The 17,552-nt window shown below is 37.2% G+C and overlaps 1 pseudogene; it reads right to left on the bottom strand.

The window, feature by feature from the left end:
• Positions 1-2,143: 2,143 nt before the first annotated feature.
• On the bottom strand, positions 2,144-15,495 carry LOC127432091 (retinal guanylyl cyclase 2-like; annotated as a pseudogene).
• Positions 15,496-17,552: the final 2,057 nt, after the last annotated feature.

The raw sequence follows: 17,552 nt of genomic DNA, 5'->3' as shown, positions 1-17,552 counted from the left end.
TGTAGCCTACAGTGCTCGGACATAGTACATGTCCTGAGTGCTCAGCCCGGTTGTTGAGCACGCCAGAGAACTGGGCAGTTCATTAGCGCGAGCTAGTACCGATACATTTGTGCGAAAGCTTGAATCGCACCGCGAAAATATTGCAGTACAAATGAAAAGACTTTAGTTGAATGCAAAACTGAATGCTTTTTATATCACTCTGTCATTTTGTTTGTTTGATCTGTAAAGCACTTTGGGTCAACTTCTGTTGTTTTTAAATGTGCTCTATAAATAAAGGTTGACTTGACGAATGCGAGATTATCATTAAATTTACATCGGGAGCCCCGATAGGGGGTCCCAATAGACCTGCGACCCACCAGTTTAGAAACATTGTCTTGTGGCATAGCGCTGCGTTTAGCACTAGCACTCTTAAAATAGGGCATATAGTTACACTAAATACAATTATTATGAAATGTATTGCATTAATATTGCTGTTATGAACAAAACTATTGCCAACATGTCTCATATTACTGTAAGTACACATGCAAGCATGCACTAATTTATTTATTTTATTTTTTTTAGATTTAGGCATTTACATTTCATAACAAAATTCCATCAGATTGAACTGAGTAATCTTTAAAAAAATAAAATTAAATATCTTAAGTTTCATTAATTTAATTTGGTTAAAAATTACACAATTCAATATGATGGAATTTGTTTCGAAATTTAAATGTGTTAATCTTAAAAAATCGTTTTAAAGGGATAGTTCACCCAAAAATAAAAACCATCCCAGATGTGTATGACTTTCTTTCTTCTGCAGAACACAGAAAAAGACTTTAAGAAGAATATTTCAGCTCTGTAGGTCCATACAATGCAAGTGAATGGGCACCAACATTTTGAAGCTCCAAAAAGCACATATAGCCATCATAAAAGTAATCTATATATTATTCCAGTGGATTAATTAATGTCTTCTGAAGTGAAATGCTAGGTGTGTGTAAAAAAATAGATCAATATTTAAAAAGTTTTTCCTAAGAATGTTCGCTTCCGTCCAGCTATGGTTTGCACGTTAAGGTAAACTAGGCAGCATAAAAGTAATCCGTAAGACTCCAGTGGTTAAATCCATGTCTTCAGAAGCAATATAATAGGTGTTGATGAGAAACAGCATCAATATTTAAGTTCTTTTTCAGTATAAATTCTCCTTCCTGCCCAATAGGTGATGATTTGCAAAAAATGTGTGAAAGTGGTGATTTATAGTAAAAAGGGACTTATATATTGAGCTGTTTCTCGCCCACACCTATTATATTGCTTCTGAAGACATGGATTTAACCACTGGAGGCATATGGATTACTTTTATGCTGCCTTTATGTGCTTTTTGGAGCTTAACATTTTGGTCACCATTCACATGCACTGTATGGACCTATAGAGCTGAAATATTCTTCTAGAAATCTTTATTTGTGTTCTGCAGAAGAAAGAAAGTCATACACATCTGGGATGGCACAATGGTGAGTAAATGATGAGAGAATTTTCATTTTTGGGTAAACTATTCTTTTAAAAAAAAAACAAATGCAAGTTTTCTGCTATTCAATGCCCCATTAAGTCTCTTCAGACTGATGGTAATTAGACATGGACTGGATGAGACATGCATAGTAGAGCTTATAACTTAATCTGTTGTAGATGGAACATTTTGCTGTAATATTCAATACTCTATCTGATCTGCTAAGTATTTATTGTGAAACAATTACTGTGTTCATTCATGTGAAACAAAGGTCAACAACACATTGAAATGTGCTTGGTGAAACTAATGTGAGGATCAATTTTGTGTATGCTTCCATAATTGATGGCCAATCTCAGTCAAGTTAGTCTCTAAAAAATGTGTGAGTTTAATATTCATTACAATTGAAAGTCTTTCACAAGTGTTTAGTTTGAGACATTGATGGTTCAAGCACTTCTTCGTATTGTGACAATACTAAACTATCAAAATGTTTTACTGGAAATATAAAGTATTCCCCACTACGCTGTTCACTATGAGACATTGGGTTCTAAGATCAGCTTGGTTTTGTCCCTATGGTGTCCCCCTACATCGGTCGCCATCTGCTGCTATTACTGATACAATAACAAGAGGGCACTGTTATACAGTATTTCAGTGATTTAAATCTTTGCCATTTCAAGATGCATGAAGTTTTACACAAACCGCTCTAACATTAGTTTCATTAGCTCAGTTGCTCTTGTAGGATGTAAAATAATAGCTGTCTGTTTAAACAATTGAGACCTGATATTTTCTTATATTTTAGTATTGTGAAGTAACTTTATTTCAGTAATTTATTCTTCTTGACATGAATTAGTTTTTGTCTACAATGATAAAGAGAAATATGCTGAGACCAACAAAATGTATTAGCTTTATTAGCTTAAATTATTTGATGCACCATCAGATAACAGTCTACAGTCTTCACTAAAATGGATTATGATTGATCTTCTATGTGGCAATAAATAAATAAATAAAACAGCGAAAAGTTTGTGTGCTGGTGATGACATCCATGGGAGACTGTACTAAATGTAACTATAATTATAAAATGTCCTCAAGACCAAATTTACATAATTATTCCCTGGTTAAATTCAACTCTTCCACCATCTAAAATTATAATAAATTCAGAGCTTCATAAGACATATTAACACTGGTCTCACAATTCTGTGGGTATTTCTAGTTTTTTATTTGTATTTATTTATTTATTTACTTTTTATGTGCTATATTCCCTATTTTGTTCAAAGTTCACAAAGAGGAATAATCTGTGAGTGAATGTTGTGCATGTACATTGGTGGCCAAAAGTTTGGAATAATGTACAGATTTTGCTGTTTCGGAAGGAAATTGGTACTTTAATTCACCAAAGTGGCATTCAGTTGATCACAAAGTATAGTCAGGACATTACTGATGTAAAAACAGCACCATCACTACTTGAAAAAAGTCATTTTTGATCAAATCTAGACAGGCTCCATTTCCAGCAGCCATCACTCCAACACCTTATCCTTGAGTAATCATGATAAATTGCTAATTTGGTACTAGAAAATCACTTGCCATTATATCAAACACAGCTGAAAGCTATTTGATTCGTTAAATGAAGCTTAACATTGTGTTTGTTTTTGAGTTGCCACAGTATGCAATAGACTGGCATGTTTTACGGTCAATATTAGGTCAAAAATGGCAAAAAAGAAACAGCTTTCCCTAGAAACTCATCAGTCAATAATTGTTTTGAGGAATAAAGGCTATACAATGCTTGAAATTGCCAAAAAACTGAAGATTTCATACAAAGGTGTACACTACAGTCTTCAAAGGCAAAAGACAACTGGCTCTAACAAGGACAGAAAGAGATGTGGAAGGCCCAGATGTACAACTAAACAAGAGGATAAGTACATCAGAGTCTCTAGTTTGAGAAATAGACTCCTCACATGTCTTCAGCTGACAGCTTCATTGAATTGTACCCGCTCAACATCAGTTTCATGTACAACAGTAAAGAGAAGACTCAGGGGTGCAGGCCTTATGGGAAGAATTGCAAAGAAAAAGCCACTTTTGAAACAGAAAAACCAAAAAGAAAAGGTTAGAGTGGGCAAAGAAACACAGACATTGGACAACAGATAATTGGAAAAGAGTGTTATGGATCTTAACCCCATTGAGCTTTTGTGGGATCAGCTAGACGGTATGTGAGAAGTGCCCAACAAGACAGCCACATCTATGGCAAGTGCTACAGGAAGTGTGGGGTGAAATGTCACCTGAGTATCTGGACAAACTGACAGCTAGAATGCCAAGGATCTGCAAAGCTGTCATTGCTGCATGTAGAAAAAAGATATTTTGATGAGAACTCTTTGAAGTAGTTTAAGAAGTTATGAACATTTTTTTCTAATTGTAATTGTAATGTTTCATGTTATTAATGTCCTGACTATACATTGTGATCCATTGAATGCCACTTTGGTGAATAAAATTACCAATTTTTTTCCATAAGAGCAAAATCTGTACATTATTCCAAACTTTTGCCGCCAGTGTATATTCGTTCTTTCAGCCATATCTGAAAATGATGATGAGCAGGTCAGTTCAGGAATATTTCAATCAGGGAGTATGAAGTGAGGTGGAATACCAAGGCTCCAAATTGGAGATTTCCCTCATAGATAGATAATTTCCTCTTTGAGGACAAAGAGATTTGTTTCCACCGTGGGTGCGTAGAGAGCATCAACACAACAACACGATACGTATTAACCATCAAAACAATCACAAACATAGAGAGAAAAAAACAAAAAACAAGATCATACAAGGAGTGCCAGAGTATAAGATGGCATCACAATGGCTGATTACCTATGTGTTTAAAGCTCGTATTGCCATAAATGATGAACTGCTATGAATGTTTAATATGGTTTGATACATTGAAAGATTCTTCATAAGGAATGTCCCATCAAAAGGTCTGAATTTCTGCCATAGGAAACAAAAATGTAATCTCTGTGCAGTTACTGTAACAGTTCACACAAGCTTGCCTCAACAAGTGCTGAGAAGCAAGAATGAGTTCTTGGTGCTCTTAAAATTTGTCCTCCATTTTTTTCTGCCTGAAGGTGTGGGGTCAAAAGAGCAGAGGTCAAAGGTCATCAATGATGGTGGATCATGACATTGCCCTCATCACAAAGAGTGAGATGAGCCACCTGACGCACAGTGGAGATCTTCACAGCTTTTTGAAGCATCACCTTAAAATCATCTGGATTCACGTCTGTAAGACACAAAAACAGAGAATGAACACCAGCCTTAGTTTACCTTATCATCATCAAAAAAAAAAAAAAAAATTCATTATGTGAGTTGGGACAGCAAAACACTTAATGTATGTAGTTTTTTTTTTAGCTCTACGTTGACATCATACATGAAACACTGAGAAAAAACAAGAGATTCAGAGCACGACAGAACACGCAAACACAAACATAACAGCATGCCAAACATAGCCGACGATCCATTTTGAAAAAGCCGGCTATCCATATCTGAGGAGTGCCATCCAAATATTTCTGAAGGCGTACAAAGTTACCAGAAATTATGACATCACCAAATCACACATAATTTATTTTATTTTGTGTTAAAGGAATAGTTCACTCAAATTAAAATTCTCTCATGCTGCCCCAAACCCGTATGACTTTCTTTTTCTGTTACAAAGGGAGATATTAGGTAGAATGTTAGGGACTGACAGCCTCAGTCACCATTCACTTTCATTGTAACAAGATGGAACAAATGTGAATGGTGGCTGAGCCTAACATTCTACCTATCATCTTTTGAGTTCAAGAAAGAAAGAAAACTTATTTGGACATCAACAAAGTGAGTAAATGATGACAGAATTTAAGTTTTTGGGGTGAACTTTCGCTTTAAGGGATACTATGATAAAAAGGTTAATTGCATTAATTTAAGAGTCGTTCAAGCTTGTGCTTGAACTGACAATTGCAGAAATACACAAATAAAAACTAGAAATTCTGTAAGATCCGACAAAACAGTAGGATAATATATTATCACTTAAGAAACACTACTTGAAAGCAGAAGAACTGAGTCTTGTTTATTGTTGGAGAATGGTACCCAACCAAAATGGGAAAAAAATGGCAATAGCCTCCCACAATGACTTTTACCCCCCGTCATGACACCCCCACTCTTCCCCCTCTTGACTCTCTGCCATATAAAGTAATGTTATACATTCTCCATGCCTAACATTACCTCAGTTTTTCTTCTTTGCAAGTTGTGCTTCTGCTTTCTGCTCCTTGTATGCGGCTATTTCCTTCATCTGCAAGCCATGAGCCATTTGCCTGAAAAATACATTGGAAAAGATAAACAGAAGACACACACACTAAAGGACATAGGCTACGGAAAGGTCTGCCCTTACCCTGACTTGAGTACAGGTGGCACAGGGAGAGGTTTGGTGAAGCTGTCCCTCCCGATCAGCCAGTAGGTTTCTTCTATACCTTTGCCCTGTAGAGAAGAGAGGAGACAGATGATTAAACATTGGTGTTGCATAACAGTTCCCTTAATTTTTTTGAGCAGTGTGTTTTGATGTTTATTGTCTTCTGTTATTAGTTTGCCTCACACTACATTTCCCATGATGCACTGCCCTCATCACAGCCATCTGTTCCTCATCTTCCTCACCCGGTCCCTATTCCCTCATCAAGCACCAGTTTGTGTGTGTGTATGTGTATGTGTATGTATGTGTGTATATATATATATATATATATATATATATATACCCTCTAGTTTTATCTCTCATGGTCAGTTCTTATGTTACCTAGCATGTTTCCTTGTATGTTCCTGTGTTTGTAGTTGATAGATTATTTGGTTCTTTGCATTTCTCCACATTGTTTTGTATCTCCATCACCTTCATTAAAAGCCTGCTTATAGATCCATCGTCTCATCTCTGCTTCAAACCATGACAATGTTGATTACCACAAATTCATTTCGGCTTGTCCCTCCTTTAAAAGAAAAAAGAGCAAAAATGGAGGTTACAGGTACTTACAATGGAAGTGAATGGTGCCCACTTTTTAGAGGGTTTAAAGGCACAAATTTTAAGCTTATAGTTTTAGAAAAGCAATTACTTTTATTTAGTAATATAGCAATTACAATTATTATTAGTTTTTCTGTTAAAAGTGGTGTATTATGTGAGCTGTAAAATTGTTTAAATCATTGTTTTTATGGTCATTTCAGGGTTTACGTCGTCATGGCAATGTGGTTGTAAAATTGGATAAATAACTTTACACAGAAAACGTTAGTAAGCAATTTTATCACACTCATCACAATGATGTTAACATGCATCTTGTGGCTATATTTTTTAAACAGTGAGAATTTAATGTTTATGGATTGGCCCCATTCACTTCCATTGTAAGTGCCAAGATTTCTGCTTTTATTTTTTTTTAAAGGAAAGGAGGGAGGAGTCGAAATCATTTTTGCAGTAATCAACATTATGCCACAAATGCTGTTGATTAAGCTTAACTTGTATTGAACTTGGAATATTCTTTTAAGGCTCTCACCATTACACACTAAAGTCTGAAATACAGTTTATGTTTTAGTGGTGAAATTAATTTTCATAGGCTTATGCATTCCTGTGGACTCCATTCTAGAAGCAGTGTTGACGGTGTCCCCGAACAGACAGTACCACGGCATGGTCAAACCCACTACACCAGCTACACAGGGACCTAGTAAGACCACATAGATAGCATGTTAAAAAAAATATTTATGCAGTATTGTCTAACTTTAATCTTAAACCAAACTGCTTTGATCAATCTGACCTGTATGAAGTCCTATTCGTATGCGAACAGGTACATCAGGCATGTGTCTTATTTTAAAGGTGCCTACAGCACTTAGGATGTCCTGAGCCATATTTGCAATCTCTGCTGCATGGTGGTTCCCATTGGGCACGGGCACGCCTGATGCCACCATGTAAGCATCACCTATAGTTTCCACCTGCAGGCAACAGAGAGACATTCATCTGTTTACTGAAAGTATTTATGATTCTTAGGACAACAATTTTACATGATTACAACACAATAAAGGACATTCTGTGGAAGCCAAGCAATTATGTCTGAGCAACACCCAAACTCATTTTTACTCAAACAGCGATTGCATCCAGTACAACAAAGCAAAGCAATTTAATATATGTTAAGATTATATTTCTGGTGTTACCTTATAGACATCATGATTGCCGATGATGGCATCAAATAGAGTATAAAGGTCATTGAGAAGGTCAACCACCTCAATGGGCTCGCTATTGGCTGAGATTGTGGTAAAGCCAACAATATCACTGAAGTAGAGACTGACACTATCGAAATACTCTGGTTTGACTGTAGTGCCAAGCTTTAAAGCCTCTGCCACTGACCTAGAGAAGATTATGCAACAAAAATCTTTTGTAATGTTTTCAACTTCTAGTGCTTGAAAACTGAAATGAACCCTCATGGTCTGTTGAGGTTGACTTTACTGTCTCTATGTTTGGGGTCACAGAGACCCCCATGATGTGTGTGTAAGAATGGTAATAGTTCTTCAAAAAATTAAAAGCAAACCTCTTATTTTCCCCTTAAAATTCTTTAAATTAGTTCCTCTGATGTGATCAAATCTCCGTCGACAGATTATTGAAGCTTTTGTGTCACAAAGTGGTCATGTACTTTTAAGAAATGTGATTGATATCCAGTATAACATTGCTTTTAATCAGTTCTTATGAGATAAGGAAAAGTTATAAAGTATCAGTCCAATACTTCAATGTTAAATATGTTGGTAACACTTTACATTAAGGTTCAATTTGTTAACATTAGTAAACAATATTAGTTAACATGAACTAACAATGAACATTTTCAGCATTTATTAATCTTGGTTAATGTTACCTTCAACATAACTAATGCATTTTTAAAATCAAAAGTTGTATTTGTGAAGATTAGTTAATGCATTATGAACTAACATGAACTAACAATAAACAATTGCATTTTTATTAACTAACATTAACTAAGATTAATAAATGCTGTAAAAACATATTGTTCATTGTTTGTTTATGATCCCTAAAGCATTAACTGATGTTAACCTTATTGTTACCATTATGTTTTTTTTAAAATATATTAAAAGGACCATAGGGTCTCAGACCTTAAACAGAACATGATGGTTATTTTGTATGTGTGAATGAAACTTCTTCACAGTTTATTTATCTTAAATCATGTCTGTGCTTAGTGTGATGGTAAGGTCTTTACTGAGAAAGTGCGTATGTCTCTTACGGAGGCGACATTTGTGTGAGGAGTTTCTCAGTCTTTTGTTTCTCTATTTCCAGCTCCTCTGTCCTTTCTCTGATCAGCTCCTCCAAGTTGGAGGAGTACTGTTCCAACATTCTCAACATGGAGTCTATGATGTTGGTCTTCTTCCCTTTGTTAACGTTTTTGAACTATAGAGAGATTGATGACACATGAGGGACAGATGCAGAGAATGGGAAAAATACACTCTTCTCTTGAGTGATCTTAATCTTATATTTCTCCACTATTTGGCTATTCTTGTCTTGAATTGGCAGCTAAATAGAATAAATTTCTTAGAACGACCATGAATGTTCATTTACTCTAAGAGTGACTATGTAAACTGTTATGTGACTACAAAATGGTTTGGCAGTGTTGATAGTGGGCACCTGGTCAAAGAATTCATCAAATGTAAGTCTTCTCTCTGGTTGCTCATTCCAGCACTGCTTCATAAGCTGAATACACTCCATTGGAGCATGATCCGGGGACACAATGGGTCGGCACATTGGAGGAGGCTTCCGGATCCTTTGGATAATTTCTATATGATCCAGAAGTATTCAAGGCTTAGACATTGTAAAGGTATAATAAAGAGTTGTAAAAGAAGATGTATTTGGCCTGGACAATATATAGATCTGGCTGTAATATCACAACAACCTATCAATATAGTCATTCAATAGTGATTGCAGATTAGATAGCAGATTAGTTTACCATCAACAGACTGCTCTAGCATGCTATGATAGAGAAACTGTACACATCACCAGGTTGACTGCCATTCAAACCAGGGTGGGACCCTCTCAAAATCTCAGGAGCAGTCCACAGAAGGTCTGCATGGTTACAAACACACATTAACATTCTAAGCATGTAGGAGAAAAAGAAAGTGGAGCATAGCAGTCATGAGACACACATATGAAACTGTCGCAAAAATTCATACCCTCAGCTGGCGGTTCAATATAAGGGAATTTCTGAGCTTCCAACACCTCGTTATAGCCATAGTCTGTGATTTTGAGCACGAAACACCCATCAACCACACAGTTTCTGGATTTAAGCCTTCCATGACAGACGTTCCTATGGTGAAGATATTTCAGACCCTGCATGCCACAAACACAGACACACACACAAGATTTCACGTGATTTTCATGTAACTGCAGATCCAGGCCAGATCAAATGACCATGGGTTTGTGTGAGGCACAAATGTCACAAGATTGCTATATTGAAACACAGAAGTCTAAAACACTTTTGTTATTTATAGGCAAATTTGTAAGTTCAGGGTCCCAGGTGCGCTTCCAAAGGATTGGTTGGGACTCAGAGATGGGGCGCCCATTGCACATAGGGGCCACGGTTTGTTCCTGGTATGCAGAAGATGCCCTAATCCTGCCCCCACCCTAATCCTAACAATATGGAGCCTGTAAATCAGAGTAGCCTGCCAGGAACAATGGTTGGTACATTTCTCCAATCTTGGAGATGGTCTTCAGTACACATATATACATACTGTAGATTCAAAAGGGCTCTTGTACAATTAAATATAATTATATAATTTTACTTTAATTGTCAATAATTAAAATGATAATTCATTGTCCCTTTTTGTGACAGATAATTGGATTCTGAAGACATTATAAATGTTTGCTAAATTCCATAAGTCCATACATTTTAAAAAGCAACTTCAACCTGAAATTCAACCAATCACATTCCTGGACTCCTAGTAACAGCACCTTGATGAGGTCCAGAATGAGAGAGGACTTGAACATCCAGTCCAGTTTGACGTCTTCATTTAGAAACAGATCTTCCAAGCTGCCGCGAGAACAGCACTCCGTTACTATGGCAAAGACACCGCAGTCGTGGAAGAATCCGAGGAAGGGGTTAACATTCTCGTGCCTCATATCTTTCATCTGGAGTATGAAGATTAGCAATAATAAGCAACTGTATAATTAATTGCATAATTAATAACAACACAGTTAAAATGAACACTAAACCTACAGTTTTAAAATAGAAAATAAGCAGCAAAGCCAACCAGTTCAAAAACATCACTGGTATTTGGGTTAATGTTCCGAAAGTTTCCATATGGAAGTCTTTTCAGCCATGCCCAATCTCCCTGTCAAATACACAACATTACAAATTATTAAAGTATCATACAGTGGGCTTTAAAAGTATTCAGTTTTTACTACAATTTATTACCAAGTACACTTCATAATCATAATTCATAATCACATAGTTTTAGATGACAGTTTCCACCATCTCTCTAAACCTTTGAAGAAAACCTTCTGTTTTTACTACTATATCATTAAGATTATTATATTGTGATTGGCTAACTTCCATGTGGTTCACAATGTCATTCATCTGGGCAGACCAAGTTCCAGAATACTGAAATTGTCATGTAAACATCAGCAGTCATTTTTGTGCTCATAGATGTAACATCTTAACCATGATTTTCTGAGACCCGTTTTGCAGCTATATAATATCATAAAGGGTCTGGGTGGACTGATGAGGGAGCTTTCCTTTGTGAATATTAGAGTTTTTCTAGATATGCAGTAAAAGTCCTAATTTTCCATCATACAGTATGTGCCCTTTAATATTCAGTAAATCATTTTGGATAGCCTTATGAATGTTTTTCTTTTACCTCATAAATGGCAACATTTGAATTCTCATAGGTGGCAGGCGATTGAATGGACAATGGAGACTTAAGGCTTGCTCTGAAATGCTCAATCCTGTATCACTGGCCTTGCTGTCTTCCAAGCTCAGCTTCTGTTTCTCACACAAAAGTATCACTTATTAGGGTGTGTGTATGTCTTTGTGTGTGCTTGCATGTGTTGTGTTACTGACCTTATTGCTCAGGGATGGGGTGATGAATGTGACATCATTTAATGTCAGTAAAATCTTATTTGGACCCCGCACCATTCGGATTTGATTAATTTTACGCCTATACAAAACAAAAATTATGTTGTAAAGAAACTTTCTCCAATAGTCTAATCCAGGGGTTTTCAACCTTTGGGGCACACCCAGTGGGGTGGGGTGGGGGTTGGATTTAATAGGGGTGTGAGACTACAGGGATTTTGACTGGAGTCTTTTGAATTTGTTCACCAAAGAGATTTGTTTACTGATACTTTCATGGACCATTTCTGTAGTATAACGAGTGAGTCATTTAATCATTGATTCAACTAATTTGTTAAAAAAAAACATTGTTCAAGGCCGAAACAATGTAGGTGAACAAGATCGATTTGTTCGCTTAAAAGATTCGTTCTCAGATTAAACATAACTAGTGATTTGTCATACTCAAGTGACATGAAAATGGAAGTATGACGGACAGTAAAATGCAGATTCACGTGCATCATGCCATAATGAACGGTGTCCAAGTCTTTTGTTTTTTTCGAGGTGATAAGAAATGACAGTTTAAAACCTGTGAAACTTAGAAAGACATAATACACCAAACACCCAACGTACAAAGATAAGTTGGGATCAAATCAAGGTAAGTCGCATTTTCCATACTTACATCAAAAGCAAAAGCTTTGACAGCGAAGGATGATTTACATATACCGAATGAATACAGTATAATATTTTATGTATTGGTATGGGTATTTTGTGCTTAACTTTAGTAATATGGATATTTAAATATTATTCTCAATTACATTGGCTTCCTATCCTTTTACGTGTTGATTTTAAAACTCTTATTTTAACATACAAAGCAGTACATGGGACAGCTCCTTCTTATCTTTGTAATCTAGTTGCACCTTACACACCGTCTCACTCTCTCTGTTCTGCTGGCTTCCTTATTCTCCAGCAGCCCTCCTGCAGTTTACAAACCATGGGGGAGAGAGCTTTTTCCTTTGCTGCCTCTAGGTTATGGAATGCTCTTCTGCTTGTTGTTAGAAATGCTCCCACGTTAAACGGTTTTAAGAAACTGTTAAAAACTCTTGTTTTTAAAATAGCCAACACTGATTAAACCTGACTCTCACTCAGCAAGGTTTTATTCAGTTACTTATTGCTTAATTGTTCTGTCTTGTGTTTCTTTATTATTATTTATTTATTTATTTATTTCATTTTATTTTTTTTATTTTTTTTCCGCCCCTACTATGTTTGAGTCTTGTTTTTTTTTTTTTCATATTCTTTTAATATGCATCTGTATTGTATTGTAGCGCTTTGGGTATGAGAAGAAGCATATTATAAATAAAATTTATTATTTAAATAGTGTCAACTAGTACAGTATATCAAGGGTGTTGTCAGCACGCATTTCTCTCATTGGATTTTGGGTTGAGGTGGTGCTAGATAATCTGAGGGGGCGCATGTCCTGAAAGGTTGAAATTAAACCCCCCCTCTCTATGCACACACTGAACAAACGTAGTGACAAATTTATTTTGGAATGTGTTGTTGATGAATACCTCATAAAGTAAGAACAGCCAATCAAGAAGATGATGAACAATTAATCAGAGAGGAAGATTAAAACCAAGTGGAATAGATTCACACCTGTGTAAAAGAGGGTGATTTTTTTTTATAATTTTAAAACTTAAAATGTCATTATATCACAAATCAGCAATGTGCAGGTTTGATTGTGTATCTGTTTGTACTGTATGTCGTTGTGCACAAACAAGAACATGAGATGTGACTGAACCCCACAGTATGATGGTTTCTGTACTCATCATGTGTATGTAACTTTATCATATAGGCCTAGTTCACAGCCCTACTGACCTCCACTGCAGATAATCCCATGTGTAAACCAACAGCTGGAATCGGTTTTTGGTGGTCCTCCATGAGGGAAATGAATCGGTCGACCCAAAAAGCGCACCATATCTGTCTGCATCTCTATACGGTACGTAGGTTTCAACTCCCAGGAAAAGCCATCAGTGTCCAGCACCACATAGTCCAGAATGCCAAAGCCAGAAGAATTGGCTTGTATAGAATGGCTGAAGCCTTTGAAAACCAGGTCACAGGCATTCTGGGCGATGTTGCCCCCAGACATCCACTGACCCGAGGCCCTGACACTTTGCACAGCATGGGCCATGAACATGATGGAGGAATAGACGGTGCCAAACAATGGGGACACCTATTGAATGGGAAGGTTAATTAGCTTGATGTTGGTGTTCAAAATACAGTATCTACCATTTGTATTGTTTTGTGCCCAGTTGTTGGTAGCCCATTTTATTAATACTTTTTTAACTGTAATCTTTCCATTCCATGTAAACCCTGCTTGTACCTGCTGTGGTTTAAGGTGCATAGGCAGCTCCCCTTGCTCCTGAGCCTTTTTGAAAGCTTGGTAGAATGAAGTTTCTCAGGAGACTCAATAGTGATGGTGAGCATGGCATCATAGGCTCGTAACAGCTTGCTGTTGTAGCGTAGGGCTGGATGGACCATGTGATGATAGGGAAGACTGTAAAAGAGGGTATCATACGGTACAAACACCAATGAGCCGTCTGTCATCCGCATATCATAAGCTGTTTCCAATAGCAACTTCTGCGCTCCTCCACCAATCAGTACTGAATGCATGCAGAGAATGACCCTGCAAACAGAGATAAAAATTGAGAACAGGTAGAAAAGGTCAGAAAGGCTAATGGTGACTAAGTCAAGATGGAATATGTGGGCATTTTTTTCTTCTTCTTCTTTTGCATTTCCTGCAATGATTTTAGGGGGAAAATCTGCGGAAATTAATGTGGAATTGATTTATATGAGCTGAAAGTACTATACACTTATTAGTAGCCGAAAGAATAATCAAATTAGTCAGCATTTGCAATAAACAAAGATGAAATGGTTTCAAAGTTTTTGAAGAACTTTAAGAATGACAGCTATACAGGCAGATTCCATGTAGGCCTTCAAATAAGCAATTGTTTTGTAGTATCTTATAAAGTATCATTATCAAAGCATTTGAAATACAAATTATGGAATAAAATGGCACTTACATGGAAAAACAAAAGTAAATGTTACAGCTTTAAATGAGAGCACACAAATTATCATTACATCATAACATTATTGTTAAAAGTTACAATGGACTTGACTGAACCAATATTAACAGTGTTTAAACTCACAGTGGAGACCCTCCACTTTCTTGACTTTTGCCAGTGTCTTCCGCACACTGGTGTGTTCATTACCAATCGATGCCACTATGCCAATTGGCATTCCATGACTCTGCAGGGCATTGGCCAGCTTGATGCCTGTCTCTACCCAGACATCCTCAGCTGATGAAATGACGCCCACATGTGCCCAGCGAAAGTGTCGCATAAAGCTCAGCAGCACAAAGGTCGGGAGGGGCATGGTGTGGGTGAAAGTAGGGTGACTACGGATGTCATCCATCTCATATCCAATGCAGGACCAGGAAAACACTGCTTTATTTCAACTCTTTCCAAGGAGAGAGGCAGCTTCACAGTAGCCTGGGTTGATTGGGCCAATAAACCCAGACGCCCGTGTATAGTCACCAAGAAAACGGGCAAAGGAATGTGATGTCTCACATTCTTCTTCCAGGATGACATAATCAAATGTGATGCCCTGTGAGAGGAAGGGATCCTTGTTGATGCGCTCCACAGCTAACTGTGCAGCCTCACTGGGCTCAGCTTTAGTAAAAAGAGGGTCACATGACCAAGGCCCCACGACCCCAACCCTCAAGGTGTCAGCATTGGAATCAGGGAGCAGGCAGAGACACAGAAGGCTTACAGTAGACCACAGTTGCCAGAGACACAAATAGGTGTGCCTATGATGACTAGAGAAATAAGGGCTTTGGTCAGGGAGTCCTCTGGTGGCCCATGAAGGAAGTAAACTGTATAAGGCACTTGATGGCCGTTGCATTGCAAGGTAACAGCTAAGCCACACAGTTGGTGTGTTGGCACACGCTGGAGCTCCCTCACTGTCACATGAGAGTGGCTTTTATGTCAACCAGACAGAGTAACCTGAGAAAAAAAGAAGGATAGTTAAAGGGATAGTTTCCTGAAGAAGAAAAAAGATGTAGTGAAAGTGAATGGTGACTCACTGAGTCTATCATTCTGTCTAACTTCTCCTTTTGAGTTCCATGAACTAGAAGTGATACAGGTTTTGAATAACATGAGGGTCAGTAAATGATGAGAGAATTTGTATTTTTCGGTGAACCATTAACAGGGTAAGTATTGTAACAGGCCTGATTAATTGACTGACAAACCTGTTTGCCAATAATTTGTTAGCTGATATTTAGAATGGTACCATATACGTATAGTCCAATCTTTTCAGAACAGGAAAGAGAAACAAATATAGAAGGGCATTTGATTAAATCTGAAAATTTGTGCTGCAGGTCATTACTGAAGTTATGTAGGATTGAGAGTGAGAGGATTACTTAAATCCTGTTAAGTGTACACCATAATTCTGTAATGCTTGGAATGGCCACCTCAGCATTTTAAAAATAAAACATTAAATACACCTTTCTTTAATCATGTTTAACCCAACAACAGACTGCATTTACTGTGTGCATTTGGTAGATCATTTTGCAGAACGACCTGTGCCTGTGGACCTCCACCATATTTGGCTAAATGAACAACTTGGATTTTACATTTTCAGTAATTGATCATTTAAAACTAACACTATGATATTTGCATGAATTACAATCTCCAGACAAATGCTGTTACTTGAGCATATGAATCAATGAAATTACATAAGTATATCTGTGCTGCTGCTGGATTTTATAGTAATCCTCAAAGCCAGAAAATAGCAAACTAATTCCACTTAGTTTGGAAGTGAGACAGCTGACAGTACTAATGTATTTTTGGGAATTACACCATTTTTTAAAAACAAAATAATGACTAACAGTATTATGAACTATGAGTTTATGTCAATGTTTAAAAAATTGTTTGGTATGCCCAATTCCCAATGCGCTCTAGGTCCTCGTGGTGGCATAGTGACTCGCCTCAATCCAGGTGGCCGAGGACAAATCTCAGTTGCCTCCGCGTCCGAGACAGTCAATCCACACATCTTATCACGTGGCTTATCGAGCGCGTTACCGCGGAGACCTAGCGCGTGTGGAGGCTTCACGCTATTCTCTGTGGCATCCACACACAACTCACCACGTGCCCCACCGAGAGCGAGAACCACATTATAGCAACTACGAGGAGGTAAAACCAATGTGACTCTACCCACCCTAGCAACCGGGCCAATTTGGTTGCTTAGGAAGCCTGACTGGAGTTTCTTGTGCATGTTTTTAATACTACACTAGATTAAAAATGAATTACTTAATTGATGTTACCTAACAACTGGATTTGACTTACCGACTCTAATTGGCAAAGCACTCTCTGATTGCTTATTGTCATAACTTGTTGTCTTCATCTATGACAGTAAGAACAGTGGCCCAGTGTCCTCTTCTTGGAAGCACTATAATAGTGTGCAAAATTCAGTGTCCAAGAGCAATAATTTCTGGTAACGTGCCAAAATTTGATTAAATCCCAATATGAGCAGCTAGTATAATCACTGCCTATCCAGAGCCATCGGTTCTGCCGATTAGCCCTTGTAGTGCTCCAGACATTATTGAGTTACATTTATAATCCTCTTCAAGTCTCTTCTGCTGTGTATGATGCCACTGCTGACCTCAGTGAATGGCCTGAAGATTATATAAATCCAATTTCCAGCCTGTGAGATGGACACATTTCAGTGTTATGCATACTCTTATGAAAACTTCCAAATTTTCCATTTGTTACTAATCGTTGTTACTATTTTTAGTCTTCACTAAAATATATATGATTTATTCTATAATTATATAAAGAATATATAGCTATATACAGTGTTGGGAGGGTTACTTTTGAAATGTATTCCATTACAGATTACAGAATACATGCTGTAAAATGTAATTTGTAACGTATTCCATTAGATTACTCAAGGTCAGTAAC

The sequence above is a fragment of the Myxocyprinus asiaticus genome, chromosome 1, assembly GCF_019703515.2.
Source record: "Myxocyprinus asiaticus isolate MX2 ecotype Aquarium Trade chromosome 1, UBuf_Myxa_2, whole genome shotgun sequence".
NCBI lineage: Eukaryota > Metazoa > Chordata > Actinopteri > Cypriniformes > Catostomidae > Myxocyprinus > Myxocyprinus asiaticus.
The sequence above is the reverse complement of the archived record's forward strand: the minus strand, read 5'-3'. Positions and strand labels throughout refer to the sequence as shown.